The sequence below is a fragment of the Vigna unguiculata genome, chromosome 3 (genome assembly GCF_037176805.1).
Source record: "Vigna unguiculata cultivar grain cowpea cultivar isolate G323 ecotype 2 chromosome 3, ASM3717680v1, whole genome shotgun sequence".
NCBI classification, from domain to species: domain Eukaryota; kingdom Viridiplantae; phylum Streptophyta; class Magnoliopsida; order Fabales; family Fabaceae; genus Vigna; species Vigna unguiculata.
In genome coordinates this window covers 58,485,534-58,498,752 of record NC_140794.1, presented here as the reverse complement: position 1 = coordinate 58,498,752, position 13,219 = coordinate 58,485,534, and the positions used below count along the sequence as shown (strand labels likewise).

The 13,219-nt window shown below is 28.8% G+C and overlaps 1 pseudogene across 2 annotated transcripts; it reads right to left on the bottom strand.

Annotated features, from left to right (window-relative positions):
* Positions 1–9,663: 9,663 nt before the first annotated feature.
* LOC114179775 (F-box/kelch-repeat protein At1g26930 pseudogene) lies at positions 9,664–12,659 on the bottom strand (annotated as a pseudogene). Of its 2 annotated transcripts, none has more exons than XR_014993686.1 (2): positions 12,540–12,659; positions 9,664–11,109 (listed from the first exon to the last, which is right to left on the bottom strand). The product of XR_014993686.1 is annotated as an F-box/kelch-repeat protein At1g26930 pseudogene, transcript variant X1 (transcript). The 2 variants fall into 2 exon arrangements; XR_014993687.1 differs by lacking the exon at positions 12,540–12,659 and adding an exon at positions 11,413–11,849.
* Positions 12,660–13,219: the final 560 nt, after the last annotated feature.

Here is a 13,219-nt window from a genome sequence, read left to right as displayed (position 1 = left end):
AGAATTGAATCCTTCGTATCATGCTTGAAAATAGTTTAAAATAGGTGAAGAAGTAAATTTGCATTGTTTTCATCTTCACGTATGTTTCTTGTTATGACTTAAAAGAAAATGAATCTATTAATTTATTCTTCATCGATATATCTATTTAAAAAAAAGATTAAAAAATAATTTATCAAAATCTAATAAAAAATTATGAGACCTAATTACTATAAAAAAGTCTGTGATAATCATTTCACATATAAAAAATGGGTATGAAAAAACATATAGAACATAACTTTTTCTTTCCATATTCATAAAAAAAAAATATACAAAAAAACTCATAACATGAAAAGAAAAAACCAAATATCAAACTAATATTTCTCTATCAAGAGACAAAAGAGAGAGTTACTTTTTTTTTTTTATCTTAGAGGAAAAATGAGAGCGAAGAGAATGAATTTGTGTCTAACTTTCTAACTTTCTATTCTTTTTTAAAATAAAAAAACAAAAGAAGATATACAAGACTAGTAAATGAATATAATGTGTGAGGGACTTAAAAGGAGACAGAATAAGACAAATATTTCAATAAATTTATTATTTTTTATTATATTTAATTTTTTATTATATTAATTATTAATATTAAATATTATATTTTTTAAAAGAAATAAAAATCAATCCAAAAAATTATAAGAAAATATATTAAAAATATTTAAAAAAAAATTAAAATTTGGGGTATTATGGCGCCCTACAAGCCTTCTCAGCTACGCCACGGGATAAAACTCACAAAGTGTAGGAGATGAATATTGTAAATGGATATTCGCGGATAGCGGGTACACGTATTTTTTATACCCGCATGTTAACAGGGTGGGTATGAGTATCATAGTATCTATGCCCATGGATACCTGTACCGCTATACTTTAATTTAAATTAAAATAAATAAATAAACATGATTAAAACATTAACATATTGATTTTTATTATGTTATTTTTTATCAACTGGTTTTAAAAAAATCTGCATTTTTGCCTAAACTGTTATTCAATACTATTTAAATGAGTTATTTGCACTTTGTTTAAAATTTATGAATGTTATACGCTGTATTTTTATTTAAATCTATGGTTAAAACATGTTATTAAATATTAATTCTTTTTTGTAAATACTCTCCAGTACTTATAATTATCCGTAAATATTAAAAAAATATGTAAATATCCACATAGTAAATATTCACACATATGAGTATTGATATAAAACGAATACTTATCCAACAATAGAGTACGAGGGGTTATTACCGGTACCTACTCACTTCATTTACATCCTTAATCCTAACCCAATGTTCTTACTCCCTCCCAGCCTAAAAACTATGTCCAGATTTTTTACTACTTCCATTGCAACTCTCACGCAACCACCGTAGTGAAGCCACCAGTCAATTCCCGTATACAATCAGTTCTCTATTAAGTTTTAAATAATAACAGTAATATAAACATTTTAAATAATAACAATAATAATAATTTTTATCTTTAACTTTTTTAAATAGCAATTTCATTTTTATTTTAGCATAAATTTCACTACTGACATTTAAATTTATATCACATTTATTTATAAAGATAAAATGATAATTATCTAATTTTGTCTAATAAACAAATTTGTAATCTCTCATGTTCATCACATCTTAAAAAATTGATATATTTTCATCTCAAATCCACTCAAATCACACAATCTTTTTCTTAATTCAATCAATTACATATCCACCTCCAAATCTATTCGAATCCACTCCTTCAAATCCATCCATCAATTCAATAACAACCTTAATGAACCTATTAAGCATAAAAAAAATCTCAATCCAATGATCAATAAATCATTCTAATTCAAAATTTGTAACAATTTTAATTAGTTAGAACTAATAAGGAGATATGAGCTTTTATTCTCCTTAAAACATCTTTATGCTTTCACTTGTGAAAATTAATTTGAAGGAGAGTAAGAAGATGAATTTAAGTGAATTAGAAAATGAAAAGTGTGATACTTTTTTTAAAAAATTTAGGAGTGAAAATAAGTGAATTTAGAGATAAAAAGGATATACGAGTAAAAATGAGTAAATTTAGAGATAAAGTTTCTGAAAGTTTATGAGTGTTTTGAATTATGTAATAGATAAAAATTAAAGTTTTAATAAATTAAAATATAAGATTACAATTTTATATATTATTATTATTATTTATTTTTATTATTAATATTATTATTTATTATTATTAATATACTAATAATAATAATAATTATTATTAAAATTATTTATTATTGTATTTTTTATATTTTATTAATATTATTATTTATTATATATTAATATTATTATTAATGATAAAAAAGTCAAGGATAATAATGTAAAAAACTACTTCCTACCTTCAAATTTTCTCATCTTAAGCGAGATGTTCTGATAGGGAAATTTCATAAATCCATTCCAGATCTTTAAATACGAACACAGTATGTACTTACTCGCAAATTCATCTCCTTAAACTCCTTTTAACAATAGATCATTTATGACAAACGCATCTTAAAGTGTTGCAATTTATTATTATTATTTATATTTAAGAAATATTGAATTTATATCTCATGAGGTTATTTTAAATTGTATTCGTATCTTCTGTAAATTATATCCCATTAGAAAATACCCATACGAACACATAGACAAATTTCAATAACATCTGAAAGTATATTTAATACCCATATCATACAGTCAAAATGATGAATTTGACTTACTTTTGATAAATTTGACTTGTCTAACATGTTTAAATATTATCCTTTAAATTTACATGAAATTTAAGAAATTAATAATTATATTTTTCATATTCAAACATAAATTTTTTATTTCGCAAAGTTTCTAAAGTTAAATGCCAATGATAAAATCAAGAAATTATAATCATCGTGATTTGTAAGACCCTAGAAAATGGCGTTTTAAAAGTGATAGTGGTTTAAAAATAGTGAGATTCGATTATTTTAATATTAAAAGGTTTTAGTATAAATAGAATTGTTATAAACGAGTTTTATTATTTTAAAACACACCATCTCTCTAAAAACCACTTTTCTAGAGTTCTCTGACTTCTCTCTAGAGGTTCTGTCTCTCTGGTCGTCTGATTGAAGAACCGAGACCGTAGGATTGATCCTCTCGGTGAGCTCTTCAAATTGGACCGATCAGTTTCTCCGTTCGCGCAAGTTGAGTTTTCGCTCTTTTTTTTAGTCTTTTTTCTGTTTTCTATTGCATGCAAGTCCTCTTTCGCTTGCATGCGACGTTTTAATCATCAGTATGAGTCTCTGCTGATCAGCGATCATAACGGTATGTCCTGATCGTTCTTGTGATGTTTCTATGTGTAGATAGAGCATCTTGTGGAGTTAGAGGTGTTGACGTTTTTAAGGCGTTAACGTTTATAAAGTTGTCTAAACATGATAACAGGTAAAGGAAGCTAACTGTTTTACTTGAATTTCATCTAGAAATCATTCTGATGACTTTGAATTGGATGATTGATTGTTGTATGAGTGCTTGAATTGCGTAATTGAGTGTATGCTTGGATTGTGCTAGATTTCTTTGCTGTTGCATGTGAGAACAGATTGAGAATCTGGTATTTTCGCCTAAGCGAGCAGCTCTCGCCTGAGCGAAAACACTAGAAACTCATCCCCTGTTTCTGCGCGAGATCTCGCCTAGGCGAGCCAGTCTCGCTTGAGCGAGAGTCACTCTCATCTAAGCGAGACAACTTAGCCTGAGCGAGAATTCGCCCAGAGTTTGGGTTGTTCTCTGTTTTGAGCCTCGCTCAGGCGAGAATGACTCGCCTAAGCGAGAGAGCCTTTTTGCCTAGGCGAGACCTTCTAGCTTGGGCGAGAACCCCTGCAGTTGAGTGTTATTTCTTTGTTTCTAATGGATGAAGCTATGTTTGAATGTTAAAATATGAACTTAGTTATGATATGCATGAATTGTTATGACTGGTAATATGTGTGGTGAAATTGCATGAAGTTGGAATATGAGAAGAAGTGGTTGAACTAGGATTTCAAGGGAAATTCTAAGAGGAATGTTTTAGTGTATGTAAGGACATAAGGACTCAATTTTGGTTGGTATCCTGACGCTTCTAGTAACCATTAAGACTCATGTAGAGTATGATGGATTACGTCGGGGGGAGTAGCAGGAGGTCCTGGTCTATGGACCCGATCCGCCATAGAGGTGATGGGACTTACCTTGGGAGTGGTTGGGTGATAACCCCTTGTGTCCAAACTCTGCAGAGTTTGGGAACCGTCGCAGGTGCAAGCCACCAAGAGATCCGATGTCGCTTACATAATCCAGATATTGAGTCTAGAGTCATGTAAATGTGTTGTGGTGGTCTATATGATTATGGTGATAATGAGAAAGATTGCATGGTTTCTGTTTATAATTGAACTGCATGATTCCTTAATCAGATTAGCTTACCCTTGCTTTTTGTGTTCCTGTCTTGTGTTGTATGTTTCCTTTTGCGATGATCACCTATTCGGTGGGAGCAGATATGGTTGCAGTGTCAAAGGCACTTCCGGAGGATGAAGAGCCATCGTGTTAGTGTTGAAGAGGAGGTTTCCAGTGGAAGCTTTAGCAGTGATCGGTAGTACAAAGTTTATTAGTTTAGTTTAAGTGTATAAGTGATATATTTTTATAGTCATACCTTTTGTAAGACTGTATTAATATATTGGGTACACTGGATTATCTGTTTTGGAACTATGATGAAACTCCCTATTTTTATTAGTTTTAAGCTGCTGAAATTGGGATGTTACATTTATGGTATCAGAGCAGTTCGTCCTTAGGATGACCTGAGGGTTGTGGGTTTGTCATATCTTTTCTGTGTTGGAGTTCGAGTTTAGTAGAGTTTGTCTTTGAAACCGAAAGTATTAAGAACAAAAAACATCTTGATAAAGTAATGAGGGTGCACACTCATGACTAGATCAAAGATTATTTTCCTTTCTTAATTTTACTGGTTTGAGAAAATAAGAGAGATAGATAAAAGTTTTGGCTATCAATAGATGTTAGAGTTTTGCTGTTTGTGTCCATGTTTGTTTTGTTGCACCTCTGTGGTTTGCGTTTAGTGTTTATAGTGATAGAGGAATGCAGATTCAACGTCAACTTGACCTGCTTTTGAGATAACTTTTTGTCTCAAGAATATAGGTTTGTTGTATGAAGTAGATCGATGAGCGAGGAAAGTTAAGCTTTGGATTAGTAGACTATATAAAGAGGTTAAATTTTAGCATCAATGTTTAGACTAAGGAAGCTTCAAGGGCAGGCTCACGAGATCAAATATCACAAGTTTAGACTTTTACTTGTTTTGTTTTCTTTTGTTTATGAAGAAAAAAAGAAAGTTGAACAAAAATTTATTATTTTGTGCTCTCATTTTTGTATGCTTTCTTCTATTATTGAAGAGAAAAGTAATTCTTTTTTTCTTAATTGATAGTGAAATATTAGTTTAATAATTAATATTATTTTTTATCTCACGAGCATTTGGTATATTCATTTTTATAAATATCGAAGAAAAAACAATGCACTAAGTGTTTTTTAATAACTGGTTTTTAATTGTGACTTGATTATCATATATTTTTCTTTTATTAATTACATATCACAATTTTTATTTAGATTATGATAAATTATCTTTTAGTATTTTTTTTTTAAAACATAAGTATATTGATGAAGAAATAAAAGAATAAATTAATTATTTAAAAGTGATAAAATGGAAACTACTGTGAGAAAGAAAATAGAAAAAATCAATCTTTGACAAAAATAGGAAGTCAATTACATCTACTTGATTGATTTTTTAATCTGTCTCGTCTTATTTTAACTCTTCTTGTTTCTACAATCAGAAAGATGAAAATTATCAAAATAAGACTGTAAAATAAAACGGAAGATGAATTTTTTTGCTGACGATATAATTATTTACATTAAAAATAAAATATAACTAAAAAGTTTAGTATTGATTCAATTATTATGAAGTTAAATAATCTTACGGATCCATAATTAAATATATAAATTAAATATATAAATTTTAAATATATTTTGATACCCCTTAAATATCGAGCAAATTTCGCCACTGCCATCATGACATCTTGTTATATACTTTGTGAAAATTTCGAGTTCCAATGTTTCTTTTTCTTTCTCTATAACTAATATTTTCATTTATCTTTAATTTTGTCCCATATGTGACCCCATGAAGTGGACCTATTTCTTTTTAACAGTGTTTTGTCTGGTAGCTAATCTAAATCACTTACATAGCTCTTTTTCTGAAGAGGAAAATGATTTCTTCACAACTATTATATTTTTTATATATTTAAAGGTTAAATATATATATATATATATATATATATATATATATATATATATATATATGTCTCTGGATTTTTAACACAAAATTAAAGTTCATTTTTATATAAAATTTTAATATATATTTTTATCTTAAATTTTAAAAATAAATAAATAAAACTCTTTTAATTTAATTACATTAAAATTTTTGACGTGTAATTTTTCTATACTAACATAATATAAATTATTTATATTATTTAACATATTTTTATTTGATATTAAAACAATAACATATCAAATCGTTTAAACAGCTAAATGTTAACATAAAAAATATTTGTCATATAAAAAATATTTAATATAATTATATTATAATAACTATACTCATTTATTTGTTAAATTTAAAGATCTAAATGAATTAAAATTTCGTTTTGAAATAATTTTTTTTTCCAAAAATCTGATAATAATTAATAATCTTGTGATAACATTAAAGATAGTACATCAACAAAGTAAAATAATTAATTAGATAATTAAATATTTTATTATAATAATAAACCAGTAAAATTAAACTAATATAATTATATCAGTCTAAACAAATATTATCAAGTCAATAAAATTTTAGTAATATATATCTGTGCCCGATGTGGACCTTATACCCAAGACTTATTATACCTTGACCAGCCAAGATGGCTATTTCTGTGTGCCATGTGGGCCTTACAGTGGTGTAACTGTAGTACTAATACCAATGTGTTTTTCAAATTCTATGCTTATTCCTATAACACATTCTCCAAGAGTAACGACCTAAAATCATAAATTGAATATATAATACACCCATTTACATTTATTATTTTATTTAATAGTTATATTATCATAAAAAATGGATTGACAAATTGTGTTTTTGGTATAAAAAAAACATATTTTTTAAAAATAACTGCTAAGCCAACTCAGTCTATTAAACACTATCAGATAAGCAAGAACTACACCTGCAGGACAGGTGTCCTGTACAAACCATGAAAATACCGGGATCTTTATAGAGAGAGTACCAAACTTTTTTATATTTATATAATTTTGAATGTATTTATTTTAAATTTAATATATTTAATATATTTAGTATTTTTAAATTTTTTTATATATTTATATTTTAAAAAAAATATTTTGTTTATATTCATTTTTTATTTTACTTTTTAAATATTTTTTTAAAATTAAAAAGATTGTTTTATTAATTTTTTAAGTGAATATTTATTTAGTTTAATTATTTTTTTCAAATTGACTGATTTTTTTAAATATAATTATAATAAATGAAAAATAATTACAGTACAATTATAAAAATTATTTATATTTAATTTTATAATTATAAAAATGACAATAACAATTTTATTATTTTTTATTATTATGAAAAAATTAAGTACAATGTTTTTATTTGTTTATATAAAATTTATTTTGGTTTAATTATCATTTTAGTTAAAAATATTAAATTGGTCTTGTAAATTTTTTTAGTTTTAGTTTGACATTAATTTTTAAAATTGATATAATTTAGTTTTTTTTGTTAAATTTTTTAAAAATATTAATGTTTCTTTTTTCAAAATTAAAATTGTGAATAAGAATAATTTACTTTATTGATGTAATTAATTTTAATATTAAATTTAATAAAAAGATTTTGATCTTCTTAAAAAATATCTAATAAAAAAATTAAATTATATCAATTCTTAAAATATTAGAACCAAATTAAAATTAAAAAAATATCAAGAATTCCAAATGATGTTGGTTGAAGATGTGTCCTTGCATGAAAATCAATAGACCCACGACATCTGATCATGTCAGAGGATAATTCATAACCACCATGGTGAGAGGAAAAATTAAACTAGAAACTAAAGTTTCTGAAAAAAACTGCTTTATTTCAAATGGTCATATAAAAAATATTGTTTTTCTCTCATACATGCACATATTTATTTGTCAGCACAAACCTTCCAAACAAGTTATAAAGATGGCAATTGGTATGAATCAGCACCAGCCACTGAAAAAAATAAAAGAAGATTGAAAAAGTTTTGTAATTTCTAATGTTAATACAAATTGATTAGCAGTGTAATTCCATGCATTGTCATGTGTTTGGTTTATTGACTACAGATACATAGCATGTTATTTAATCTTTTTAAGAAAGCTTGCAAAAAAATCTTTCAAACTGACTACTAATATAAGTTCTAAAAACATATAGTCGCTTGTATAGAAGTTATAACTACACATGCAATTTTTTAAATTACATAAACAATCTCAATCTGATTTCCTTAAAAACAGCTTCCTTAATCTGCCACTAAATTTTACAACTTTGGAATCCCTGGATTACACCCTATACATTGACAGATTATGGAAAAGAAATAAAATGTTTTTGAAATTACTTAACACCTTCAAACAACACCCCATTCACATAAATGTAAATCGTGCATTAAATTCCAATAAAAAGTACCAACAAGTACAGAGAAAGAAAGTAAAGTTTCACAAGATTTTTAAAAGGAAGATTCAAAGTTAATAAACTAAAATAATATTCTCTAAAATTATTGTCTTCAAGTGGATGTGTTTGTGAATTTAATTCAAGTGGATACTGTATAAAAAATCCATGTATGTTAATGGCACACCCTAATATGGAATATATTAGATTTGACATTTAGTAAATTAGATCAATATATATCCCCAAATGAAGGTAATTAATAACAAGACCTTCAAAAGCTTACGGTGAGACATAAGAGAAAACTAAGAACTAGCCCAATTACTTTTTCCACTGTGAAGATCCTCGTACGATAATTCAATAATTCAATCATTCAAGCAAGAACGAAGTTCAAATCCTGAAATTCATTCAGCAGAAGCTAAAAAGTCTGACCTATTAGTCTGTAACCTTTAATTTCCTGGTATTTTATCGTTAATCGGATTGAACCTTGAAATTCCTCAGTTGAATAGACTATTTAGCTGAAGTAGAACAAAATTGATTATTGACAAACAGAATGATACAGCGGTTTGAGTGAGCAACTAACACTGTTATCTAACACACAAGGACGTGAAATTACTTTTACAAAGAGTGTTTTTTGTTGAACAGTGAGCAAACAGTGAAATAATGACAGAGTGTAAGGTTTGGAAAGATAAAAAAAAATGTAATTAGAGATAAAATAAATCAATTCATGAGTCCTCATTCCTCACTAGGATTTTAAGTTTGATCATTTATATGGTACCAAAGTTTCTATGATCAAGTAGTTAGTAAAAGGTTAAAATTTTGTGCAAAGTTGTGCATTGTCCTTGCTTCAGGCTCAAAGAACCCTTAAGTGAGAGTCTAGGGCATGATTTCACCGAAAAGATTAACCATTGGGAGAGTGCGTTCATAGATAGATAGATTAGAAGAGAAAATGATTAAGAAAACAACATGAAATGGAGACCAATTACAATTACATTTACCAGGATCAGCATCTGAGCTGCATGATATAACATTTCAAAGTGCTGTAATGGTCATTTAAAAGGAAAAGACTGACACCAACTATAAAATACCAACTTTAGAAGAACATAAATAAACATCTACTAAAAAGTCTATGATTTTAAATAAGCAAGAACATGAAAAGAAAAGGCCCTCAGCATCCCATGACTGCGCAGTTGCTGACAAAACTCCCTATGTGTCTTCTGCCAAGGATGTTCCACTGCAGTGGATATTCACCTGGGATCCAAGAATTGATTTCAGTCACACCTGCACTCTCAGCCGTAAGTCCACCAATAACCATTAGTCGATTCCCACATGCCCGAAATCCTATTCCCCATCCATGCACAGAGGATGTTCTCTCAGGAAGATCTCCAATGGTTACCCATTTGTTACTCCCTTTCTCATATCTCCTTACTATATGCTGGTTACAATCTGCAGAAAACAACACATTGTTTACAACTGCAACCAAAGGAGGAGCTCCTATATTGACTTCTCCACCTCGCGGAGGAAACATGTCCGGTATTTCACGCCATGTTTTCCTCTCCAGATCATACTCCTCACCGCTGGTTAACTCAGTTTTGTTGTCTTCTGCAATCCCACCAATCACATAAAATTTCCCATCCATGAATACACCAGAAGTCATCCTCCTTTTTCTATGCATGTTTGGGAGAGTCTCCCACTTTCTGGTGTCTGAGTTATAAAGCTCAGCTACGTTCAACACATTACCCACTGGGTCAACACCACCAGCCACTATGGCTATTCCTCCAATGCTTGCAGATGCAAACAAGCATCTGGGAATGTTCATTTCTACAGCAATTGACCAGGTGTTGGTCAAAAGGCTATATCCATAAACCACTGGAGCCGATACATCCCTTCCGTAAACAAGAAGATCAGTACCAACACCCAAAGACTCCTTGTCCGAACACATAAAGCAATCGTTACGAGGCATTTTTGGCAACTTCATCCACCGCTCACGGTTTGGATCATATGCCTCCCATTGGTGGAGATTGCAAGAGAAGTAAATCCAATGCTCTACCACACCCATTTCCCGCCTCAGCCGATACAGTTCTCCACTCCGAATCAGAGTTCGAAAACTACTGTTCAATGCAGCAACTAAACCATAATCAGACCTTGACAGTTTTAGGAGAACATTGATAGAGAGATCCTTGTACAGTTCTCCAATACGTGGGGTCTTGTCAGGAATCTCAGTTTCATGGTTTTGTTCATTCTCTTGGCCACCCTCCTCTTTGGGATCATTTGAAGGTTTGAACAACTTTCTTGGCGCATCTCCTTCCTGGGAACCCTTTTTGTTTGAGACATCCATGGAGGTTAAAGTATCACAAGCCCCTTTGTTCTCCTCTTCACTTGAGTTTGTCTTGTCCTTTGAAGCAGATGAACCCTTCAAAACACACAAAATTTAAAGTGAAATAGTCCTTGGTCAGTTCAATAACATCCATTTTGGAACAAAATTCTTACTACCACCACATGCCACAGTACCATAAAATATAGAAGTGCTCTTAACAAACATGCAAACAAACGCCTTATATCAAAGGTAAAACCACAGGCAACACATTAATCATTCTTAATAGTCATTGTTACGCTTGAATAATGTTTTTGCAATTCCGAATCACATTTCTGAATTCTGACACACAAAACAATTGTCCGTGAATAAAAATACTTTCTAACTCTCGAACCGACCAACCTAAATTAGAGTTTATTTTACGCAGATCAATACAGCATCGAGAGTAAAGTCAGACCCAAACGCTTCCAGAATTTAGTGCGGATATTAAATACACAGCCATGAACACCGCCACTAACCATAATCACATCCCTAACAAAAAAAAATCAACACAAACATCCAAAAAATTAAAATTGAGATGTTTTCGTGATTGGATCATGACGTATCAAGAGGGGAAAAAATGGACAATTCTGAGAATTGAGAATTGATCAGAAAAACAAAATTCAACAACAAAAAAACTGTATATACATCCATGTTAGAAGACTCCGCCAATCCATTTCATAAAAACCCTTTTCTAAAACCAATCCCTCGTTTAAACACAATTTTCTACAATCGCTCCTAATTTACATGAGAACAAATGATATTTTATCAGTCAAGATTGTTCACTCGTTTAACGTTCTTTTCCCGAATGAAAAACATGTTACCCAATTTTTGTATGATAATATAAATAATAATAAAATTATTATTATTATTATATAAATAAATTTTATAATTTTATTGTAAAGGATTTTATTTATTTTATAGGTACTTTTATAATTAAACAATAATTAAATTTTAAAAAATGGTTAAATTAAAAAAAAGTTAAAGAAATAATTTCTTAAACAGTACAATTGGAAAAAAAATTATTTAAATCTAAAAGATAAAATTGAAAAATAAATTTGAACTCAAAAATAAAAATCCTTTGTCTATATAAATATAAATAAAATTTACTTTGATATTAATTTTTTTTACTCTTACTTTACATTACCTTTCATTATTTTTTTTTATTAAAAAAGTTTATTTTTATTAAAACTATTTTACCGTAAAAGATTGTATTTCCTTGTTTCAAATAACTTTTTCTTTCCTTCTATAATCATTTCATTTCATCCATTTGTCAAATTATTGTTTTTTTTTTTGTCAAAAAAATATTTTCTCTTTATATTGGTAGCAACCCCATTCATCCCTTTACCACGCTTTCTCTACAATTGACATAAAAGATAAGAAAAATTATATTTTTACAAAATTAACAAGCATGCATGCAAGAAAAACTCCAAAAGAAAAAAAAAAAAAAAACAAACAGAAACCAAGAAAGAGTTGAAAGAAAAACTTACAAGTTTAGCACAAGAAGCTATAAAACTAAACTCCCTATAACTTGTGGGGTTTACCACTGTCACTCTCTAAATACCTATGAAGTTATTGCTTCTTCACCATTCACACTGAGAGAATAAGAGTCTGTGTTGTACAGAGATGTCCCTGATACTTTATTTATAGTCAAAAAATATGAATAAAGTAATAAAAATATTATAGATAATAACATAGAAAAATTGTGGGGCCTACTGTGACGGACTCAGAGTAGTGTGCAATTCCCATTCACTTTCAGTGGAGAACCCAAACAACTAACACTCATTGCTGCACGTGTTCGATGCACAGTGGCTGTGCTATTTCTTTCATACCTGTGTTTTAGTTTTAGTATTTTTCTTTTTTTTTTCACTCCCTCGTAATACTTTTTTTTTCCAACTCAGCAACTTCTTTATGATTAAACAGTTCCTTGTCTTTGCCTTCACTCGTTTATTAAAGAACATATTTATTCCTATTTATTATCTAGTTTCAAAACATTAATAAATATTTGAGAGTAACCGGGATGCTTGAATGTGGAAGTTACTTCATTATTATAATAATGGATAACGTTTATAAGTAATAAATGCAAGTTATTCTTTTAATACATATAATTCAATTTCTTTGACAGTATGTATTTATTGACCCGTATAACTTTAACTTTTGAAGAAATCAA